Source organism: Microtus ochrogaster, unplaced genomic scaffold (assembly GCF_000317375.1).
Source record: "Microtus ochrogaster isolate Prairie Vole_2 unplaced genomic scaffold, MicOch1.0 UNK7, whole genome shotgun sequence".
Taxonomy (NCBI): domain Eukaryota; kingdom Metazoa; phylum Chordata; class Mammalia; order Rodentia; family Cricetidae; genus Microtus; species Microtus ochrogaster.
The window spans coordinates 7,471,427-7,481,157 of NW_004949105.1; the positions used below are offsets into that span (position 1 = coordinate 7,471,427).

Below are 9,731 nucleotides of genomic sequence, written 5' to 3' on the forward strand. Positions count from 1 at the left end.
AGCTCTAATGAGCAGTCCAGCTGGAGAACACTGGTGGTGAGCAGGTGTGGACGTGATTGAAATGCGCTTCCTTACGGCCATGCTGTAGCTGTAGCCCTGGGAGGTATGCTGTTCTGTACGTCAACCTTGTTCCAGAAGCCAGGCTTACCTTGACTGTTCTCATTTGGTCTTTTGACTTAAAAAAAGTCCAGGATTCCTGGCAGTCAGTGGGAGAACCATATTGGAAAAGGTGGGGTTTGGTAAGTCTGGAAGAAAACGACCCATGGTGTCCTTTCCACTTCAAGGAGGAAGCCGCCAGAGTCCTGGGTATTGTGAGGGCCGCCGAGCAAGTTGTTTAAACTCGTGGGTCATGAAATCAAAACATCAAGCCAGCAATCTATGACTACTGAGCCTTTGTGTGCTGACGATGGGGAATAACAAACACAGCTGCTAAGACTTGAGAAAAATTGAGGTTTACTAGGAGAAGGCATTTCACTTAAGACTGCCTTCCTGTTAAGTGGTAGCTCAGGATAGCCCAGGTCCTCCACTGATTAGAGGTATGAAAACCCAGCCGGCAGATTAAACCACTGTGCACACAAATCCACAGCCCCATCCTTAGATGCATCTGCACATGCAATTTGTGTGTTTCCAACACATTAGCCACTGGTCTCAGTCAGACTGTGGAGGAATTATTATCTCTGTTCTTCTATCTTTATCCATTTATGACAGTTTTTGTCCCTTCCTGCCAACTGCATTCTAACTCAAACCCTCCTTTCGCATTTTTACTGTCTTCTTAAAAATAAATGCTAACTCATATATGTATAGCACTATGTACGTGACTACAGGTTTACAAATGTACTTGTTACTAGTGTCACGCCAGATCGCGGTTCCTCCTCTCGTGGCAAGAACAGTTGTCACCAGCTCATTCAGCTTTCTGCACCTCTGCATGCTATATGGTCACCACTTTGTACCTGTGATCAGCATTTTCCTGCCCACACCCCGAGGCTCGGGTCTTACTGTGTATTTTTAAAGCAAGCTTCTGGATATCTTTACAATTTAAAGCAGGCATTGGGTAACAGAAGTCTTTATCACCTGGAGGTTTCAGACCTTGGGGCCCTGTCAGCTGAGGGACACCCAAGTCACACTGAGCGGCCATGTGGGAAGCATAGGCAGGAGACTAGCCACTGCAATGCACCAAGCGCCTCTCCTCACTGGCTTCCCGCCAGGCTGCCTGTCACTTAACAGCAGTTCCTCCAGTTCACTGAAAGTGTTGGCAGCAGAGGCAGCAGCACCTGGTTAGGCAAAGTCTCAGACAAGGCAGATCCAGATGCACAGACTCTGAGGACAGCCCTACCCTCAGGCATTGCTCCCATTAGGAAATGTTTTAGTGTAATCCCAATTTCACTGGGAGTAAGGAAATCGCTTACATAAAGCAGAACTGATTCTAAACTCTTCTCGCTTTAAAACAAAACCCTCATTGCTGGAGCCCCATGGTTTTATTTTAAAAACTGTCATTTGTGCGTGTGTGTATGTGTATGCTAACAGGAGCCCGAAGAGAGTGTTGGATTTCCTGCAATTGGGATCACAGGTACTTATGAGCCGCCACATAGGTAATAGGAATCAAACCTACATTTTTTGGAAGAGCAGCCAGTACTCATGACTGCTGAACCACCCCTTCAGGGCCCCTTCCCCTGACTACTTCACTAGAGGACACACATTGGAAAAAAAGCGGGGTTTGGAATAAGGCCTGTCAGCATTCACACCCAAACTCTTCCTTTTGTTGCTGTGAAATCCCACCATTTTCAAAAGCTCTCTCTCTCTCTCTCTCTCTCTCTCTCTCTCTCTCTCTCTCTCTCTGTTTCTTTATGTAAAAACAGAGAAAAATGCCAATCTGATGCCCGTTGTCAGAGTACAGAACGACAGGCTTTGGTGCCTAGCCTAACTCATATACATCAAGTTCAGTATAAGATAATCACAGTCAATATCCCTTCATCATGAATCTCAGCTGCACAGCTGAAGAAGCCAGGCTTGGGTGGCTGTGTCTCCAAGGAGACAGTGTGTACAGAGAGAAAAACCCAGACCAATTCTAGCAGGCTTTGCATACTGTGTGCAGCCTCCTTGATCAGGAGACATTTATAAAGCAATGGTGTTTAACTATGGTTACTGGCATAGCCTACAAGGATTTTCTGAGATTGGGGCTCAGCCTGAAGAATAGTGTGGTTACAAAAGCATAATCCTCCTGCCTCCACTTCCCTAGGGCTGTTGTACATCACCATAGGTGGTTTTTAGTTTGGGGCCAAGATAAAGACTTTCCGTCCCCCATTCTTATCCCTCTGGGGCATTGTTTATTCTGGCCTGACTTCCAGTATGCCCCAGTGACTGCTCAGGGAGTTAAGGAACTGATACCTTTAAGGCCACTGAGCAGGATGGGTCACAGGTACTGAGAGGAGGGTGAGCAAGGGTGACAGGAGCTGCCCTGGGTTCTGTCCTTTGCATAAACAAACAGGCAAACAAAACACATGCTGGCTTGCACATTCCTGACTCAAAAAAGTCAAAAAGTAGGATGCTGGATATTTATCTGCCCTAAAATCAAATTACTAATGACTTGGAAATTTTATTGAAACAATTTGGCTTTCAGATACTATTCTCAAAGACTACAAGAGCCATCATTAAGGAGAAAGCCCCTGGCATTTGATGCTAGGCCACTCAGGCTTCCACAGATCAGCTGTGCCTCCTATAAACAAGAACAGGACCCAAACAGACTGGCCTCCCTTCCTTGTACGAGCTGTGCCATTCTTGAAAATGATTCGCAAACATTAGGACGGATGTTTAAGTTAAACCATGATTTTGTCCAAGGTGTCTTGGCAACTTTTATAATAAGAACAACACGTTCTTACAGCTGTCTGTCATGAGGACCCTTACATCTCACCGGGTGCTAGGGTGTCTGGGGCTGCAGTCAAGTCCTTCCTACTCCTCTAGATCTTCCTATCGGGAAATAGGGATCATGAAAAGCAGACGCAGTTACAGAGGAAGGGAGATGGAGACGCTTGGCTCTTGGAGAAATCACTGTGCCTGTCAGTGTGTGTGTTGGGGGGAGTGGAGAGAGAGACTTGTTTAGAGAGCAGGTTTTGCTTCAGATACTTGCTAAATTACAGTTTGGGTTGTCATGGTAATCAGCAGAATGATTTAAACAAGTCTACCCAGAAATAGAAACTACTTGTACTGTATTCATAAAAATCAAAGAAATCTCTTTATTTAATGGAAAGAAAATTCTCAAATTTGAATGAAGGGAAACAGGGTGTGTCAGGTTCGCTTCTCTGATGAACTGCTGGTTATGACGTCTTGGAGAAGCTAAAACATGTAGGAAACTCGTGGGACGAGCTCAGAGATACTTAGAGGGTAGTTTATAGGCCTGGAGCAAAGAAAATCATTGAAAAGCACCAAACAAACATTCAACTTGTAAACTCAGAAAACAGAAAAGCAAGGCTCAAAATGACTGGGAACCATAAAACAGTTAAAACAAAGTAATGTGAGACTTGACGATCAAATACAAAATATTTTTTTTAGAAACAATTTGACCCAGACCAAAGGTGTGCACAAACTAGAAGAGGCACAAAAATTACCACTACAGCTATAAATGAACTGAAAGACTATAAAAATGCACCTGCAATTAGCATGGCAGCCTTAAAGTGCTAAGGTAGTTTTGTAGCAAGCATGTGACTCAAAAAAAGAAACAAAATTACAGGGTCACAGTCAACCTGATCCCTAACTGGTGGAAGCCATTAGGAACATTGTAGAGAGGAGAGTAACACAGCTGTACTCATGAGTCAGGTGAAAGACCTAGAACCTTGTCTCTCTTCATGAAAATAAAAACAAACTAAACCAAACAGGGCTGGCGACCTTACAGGGAGAATGAGTCAACATAAAAAATAAAATGGGGGCTGAGGGAGCTCAGTGGTGAAAAGCCATGGCTGCCCCTGCAGAGGACCAGGTTTGGTTCCCAGCACCCAGCTGGGCTCATAATCATTTCTAACTACAGTTCCATCACCTCTGATGGCTCCTCTGACTTCTGTGACCACAAGGCACTAATGTGGTGCACATTCATACATGTAGGCAAACACTTAATAAAAAAATAAAACATTTAAAGTAGCTAAAAAATACTTTATAAATGAAATGGACTTGTGAGTTGTATGTAACAATAGTAATTAAAGATTAATTAAGTAAATGGGGAGAGGTGGAATTGACAAATTCAGAACTCATATATGAAAGTCTGAAAAAAAGAGCGGGGTAGAGTTGGACATGCCTTAATCCTAGCACTTGGAGGCAGAGGCAGGTAGATCTCTGTGAGTTTGAGGCCAGCCTGATTTACTTAGCCAGTTCTAGGCTAGAGCTATGAGACCCTGTCTTAAATGATAAATAAAATCAAGAAATAAAAATAAAACAAATAGTCTCATTAAAAAATTAAACATTCAAAAATTAATTTAAAATATGCATAAAGGCAAGAAATGAAATGGTTATCATTATTCCAATAGATTGTTTTTAAAGTTTAGCTGAGACACAGTAGTTTTTCAGAAAAGATTATCTACCAGAATTTTAAGTAAACATGTTGCATAAGGACAAAGAATACTATTGTCATCATTTCGGAAACAAGACAAGATGTACCATCATGCATTCCCAACTGCATCTGGCAGTGCTGGCCAGTGCAATAAAACAGCAAGAGAAACAACAGGCACAGAGGGGAGAAGCATCCTCTTGATTGTTTAATTAGAAAATACTAAGCTATGCCATCAAAAATTTATCAGAACCAATAAGAAAAGTCTGCAAACAATTTAAGATTTCTAGACAGAAGATCAACCTGGGAAACTCTCCATTCAGTATCTCAATAAACTGAACCATAACAGCGTCCATGGTAGGAACACCTAGGGATGCGTCCAGAAGAAGCAGGAGAGACACTCTGAATGGGCAGATGGGTACGCAGCAGGCATTGCTGACCGAGCGAGAGCGCAGCAAACACCCTAATGCAGAAGCCACAGCCTAGGAGGGACAAGCCCATGGGCATCTGTGGGTGTGGTTCTGGGCAATGTCCTCAAAGAATGTTTCATGAAAATCAAAATGAATACAGAAGGTGTATGAAGGAATAAAGATAACCAAAACAAGGGAAAGAACTCGAGTCTCTTAACAAGAATCAAGTCATTACAATGTATTATTGATATAATTTCAATCAGATTAAAACCTGGAGGGGATTGAGCACAGCTGTTCAAAGAGCAGGGCTCCTGGAATACCAAAGTCAACTATGAAATCATTTCAATCCCTCATCTGGGAAGTAATATTTCTGATTTGTTGAAGATCTCAGAGTTTTTAGGGGGAAAATGTAAAATAGTCTTGTAATAAGAGAAGACCAATAAGGCCCTGCAGAAAGGCTAACGTATGCTGTTGTACATCCGCGACATGTTGCCAGGCCACGGTGCAAGGCTGCCTTGCTGGAAGAGTCGCTGCTCCATCAGAGAAATGCAGACTCATGCTCCGACTGCAATTCTGCCACAAAAGCTCAGCCCAGGGGAATCCTGGGTGAGTATCAGAGGCTGTTCACGAGCCTGCAGCCCTGCCGGCAACTGAGGAAAATGTGGAAAGAGACTTAGCCATCTACAGATGAAGTTTCTGGATCCACGGGAATTAATTTGGCAAGTGAAAGCAACTCTTTCTTGATGGGTTGATGTGGTTCAATCACAAAACCAACACGGAGTTAAAAACAGAGCACAGAAAACAGACCGCAGCCTTGTTCTTTGGGGCTTCTTATCACATTGTGTTCTTTTGCAGTGGTTGGGAGAAAGTGGATGGCTGTGGAGCCAAAGAAATACCCGGGAAGGACTGAACCAGGTCTATGCCAGCAAACAGAAGGGACTTTTGCTTTTAGTTCTGTCTGTTCCTTTCGTCCTATTAAAAACGGAACGCTGAGTGCTACGGCTGCAGGTAAACAGCTGCCTGCCATTAACTTTGTACTCACCTTGATTATTCAAACTTTTCTAGCAAAAAATAAAAGATGACATATGATAATGAAGAATATCACTCATTAAATGGAAAAAGAAATCCTGGGTGCAACTACCTTCATCTTCCCAACAAATGCAAAGCAGGCATTTTATTGTTTTTGAGGCATTTAAAAATTAATAACATAAATCCATTTATTGAGAATTAAGTGCTTTCAACAGGATTAACAATGAATGTATAAACTTGTCTTTTTTAAAAACCTGGTGCTTAGTTCTGTGCTGATCTCTGGATTTTTACTGTATATTCTACAGCCTTTCCTCTATGCTTTCCTGGGGATGACTTTATAGCTTGCAATCCTGACCGTTTAAATCTTCATTGTCATTACAGTCAAGTACTACAAGGGGAAAGACGGTTCTTGAGCAAAGTAACGCTTCCACCGGGTTTTTAGACACACATCGACGCTCTAAATTTCAATGTTTGTCTGCTTTTGTATTTGTTAAATAAGGGCAGACAGGGTACCCTTTCCTGGAGCATAACAGTCACCAAGTATGAAATAGAGACCAAACGGGAGTGCGAGAAGGAAGTGAGGATTGTCTCTCATCACATGGTGTTGTGGATTGAGTGGTGAGGACCTCACAGGCCCAGACACTGGAATGCTTGGTTTCCAGGTAGTGGAGCTGTCTGGGAAAGATTGGGAAGTGTGACCTTGTTGGCCTAGGTGTGGCCTTATTAGAGGAGGTGTGTTGTTGGAGGTGGGCCTCTACCCCCCACCCCCGCCTATAATTTGGGGATCTGATGTAAACTCTCAGTTACTGTTCCAGTTCATTCCATGCCTGCATGTCACCATGGTGACCGCAGACTCACCTCCTGGAACTATAACCAAGGCCCCAATTAAATGATTTCTCTTCAGAGTTGCCTTGGCCATGGAATCTCTTCATAACAATAGAAAAATAGTTAAGACACATGGTCAAATACACATTTCTTCAAATATGTATACTGGTTAGCAGCAGGGAGACTGAATGGCTTGAGAAATGCCACAAATATTAGTTCACCAGCCTTCTTTTCTATCCGACAGTCACCCTCAGTGCATGATAAGGTGAGGGGGTGACCTCATGCCTCCTGGAGAAAGCACTTGTCATTTTACATCACAAGCTGAGCCCTTCCTCTCTGTCTCCTCTCCCAGCATTCCCAGGGACATGGGTGCTCCTATGTTCTTCTCTCTGTGGCACATACACCACGGATCTCCACCATCTCCTTGGCCCAGGTCCTATGCTGGCTGGTTTAAGTCACCTTGACACAAGCTAGAGTTATCTGAGAGCTGGGGACCTCAATTAAGGAATTGCCTTCATAAGATCAGGCTCATATGTTTGAATACATGATCTCCAGTTGCTAGTCTCCAGTTGGTGGAGCTGTTTGGGAAGGATTGGGAGGTGTGGCCTTATTGGAGGAGGTGTCACTGGGGGCTGGCTTTGAGGCTTCAAAGGCTTGTGCCATTCCTAGTTAGCTCTCTCTGCCTCCTGATTATGTCTCAAAAGTGAACTCTTGGCTACTGCTCCATGCCTGCCTGCCTGCCCACTATGATGAACATGGATGAACCCGGTAGGATGAAAGTCAGGATAAATTCTTTCTTTTTATAAGCTGTCCTGGTCATAAGTCTCTTCATGGTAATAGAAAAGTAACTAGACACAAACAAAGTACAGGGTTTTTTTTTTTTTCTATATCTGCGGGGGGTCACCCAGGTCTGGCTCCACGCTTTCAACACAGAAAACTAATGTCAAAATCCCTCTCAAAACCAGTTACAGGCCTATGTCATCTGCATCAGTTGGAGCCTTATCTCTGGGGTCCAGGGACTATAAATTATACTCCATATTTTTTCTGAGGGTGTTATGGTGTCCTGGGCCTCCCTCCACGAAGAGACAGTCCATCACATACCTGCCTCTCAGACATTGCAGCACCGCTGTTTCCCAGGACACTGGGAAAGGACCTGGGCAAGAACTGCCCATGGCGGGCCTTAACTGGGCTCTGTAAGAACATGTCCCGGGCCTGCTGGGCCGAGCAAATTCCAGGAACTCTGACAACAGAACTTGATCCTCTGTCTCCCTTTGCCTCTTTCCGTGGCAGATGTGTGCGCTGAACAAGAATGCAGCGATGAGAACGGGTGCTATTAGCTCACCTCCCCCCAGAGCCAAGAACAATAGCATCCCTAGAGGTCTGGTGGTCTAGAGGTCCCTAGAGTGAACTGGATGAAGGTAAGGACAATAGAAAGGGGAGGTGGAAGGAGCCACAGGGATGCTCTGCCTGTCAGTGGGCTAGGAAAAGAATGAAGCTGCCTTGGCCTATGGTAGGGCAGAATGTAGCCAGGCTGGAAGAGAGCGAGAGCGAGAGCGAGAGCGAGAGCGAGAGCGAGAGCGAGAGAGAGAGAGAGAGAGAGAGAGAGAGAGAGAGAGAGAGAGGGCAAAGTCAGAGAGATGCCATGTAGCTGCTGGAATCTTTCCAGTAAGCAACAGTCTCATAGCGATACACAGATTAATAGAAATGGGTTAATTTAAGATGTAAGAGTTAGGTAATAAGAAGTTTGAGCTAATAGAGCCAACAGTGTTGTAATTAATATAGTTTCTGTGTGGTTATTTGGATATGGGCAGCCGGGAAACAAACAAACAGTCTCTGTTTACAAAGAACTGCATGGGGGTGTTGGTGAGGTACACCTTTGGGGGTGTGTCTGTGAGACTGAACAGAGAGGAAGAGACTCCCCTGGGAATGGACAGTACCATTCCAGGGGCGGGGCTCCTGAACTTCCCCTTTCCCTGTTTCCTGCCCCACTGACAGAGAAACAAGAGTTGCAACTCTATGCACTGCAGAGCTGGGCTCGAGCCCTCATTGCACCAGGGAAAGAGCCAAGGGCTTCTGCTAAGATGCTTGAGCTGCCCTCAGCTCTCAGAACACTGTGAGCACAGTGTTGAGCGCTGGGATTCTGCACAGGTGCATTTGAAGGGTCCTTAATATCCCTTAGTTCAAAACCTGAAATGTCTATACTCCCAACTTTCCCATTAACTGATGCTAATTTTAATATTTTTCAAGGAATGGCTTTATTCAGGAATTGGGTAAAGAACTCTCGGACAACAGAAAATATTACTCAGAGGGTTTCATTCAAAGACAAGCCTGCGAAGACTTCCAAGTGCAATTTCACTTTCAGATGTCGTCTCAAGGTCATTACCAGTGACAAGAATAATAACAGAGTTTTTCATTGACAAAATGCCATGGAAATCTATGATATTTAGATGATCAAATAGCCGTGAAAAGCTACTGCTTAGAGATGATTAAGGGTAGCCAAGAGCACTGCCGCAGGGACCCTTTGTCAAATAACCCACGACAGAATTCGACACCTCATCAAGCTGCTTCTGAAAGAGACGCACATGGCCTCTCAACCGACTCCTGAGCTTTATTCTTAGATGTCTTGTTCCTAGATTCATAAACCGTCTATTCTTCTCCATGCACAAAGGCCACATCTATACCTTCATTCTAGAGAGAACACATTTGCATATCTATGCGTGAGAGACAGTTTGATTCATCCATCTCTGCTGGTGGGTGGGAAGGTGGGCTGGGGGCTCATATTTCTAAAGCATAATCACTTCCAGTGAAATTAGCTTGTTAAAATGAAGTCTGAATGAAGCCTACCCCTGGGCTGCAATATGAAACAGCTCTCTGAATTAAGGCCTGAGTTATGTATACCAGAATAACCCAGGGGCCAGCATCCACAGTCCCTGAAT

At 44.2% G+C, this 9,731-nt stretch overlaps 1 protein-coding gene across 4 annotated transcripts in view; it reads right to left on the reverse strand.

The window, feature by feature from the left end:
* Myo16 (myosin XVI) overlaps positions 1-9,731 on the reverse strand; it is a 474,821-nt gene that overhangs the window by 172,337 nt on the left and 292,753 nt on the right. The window lies entirely within an intron of this gene.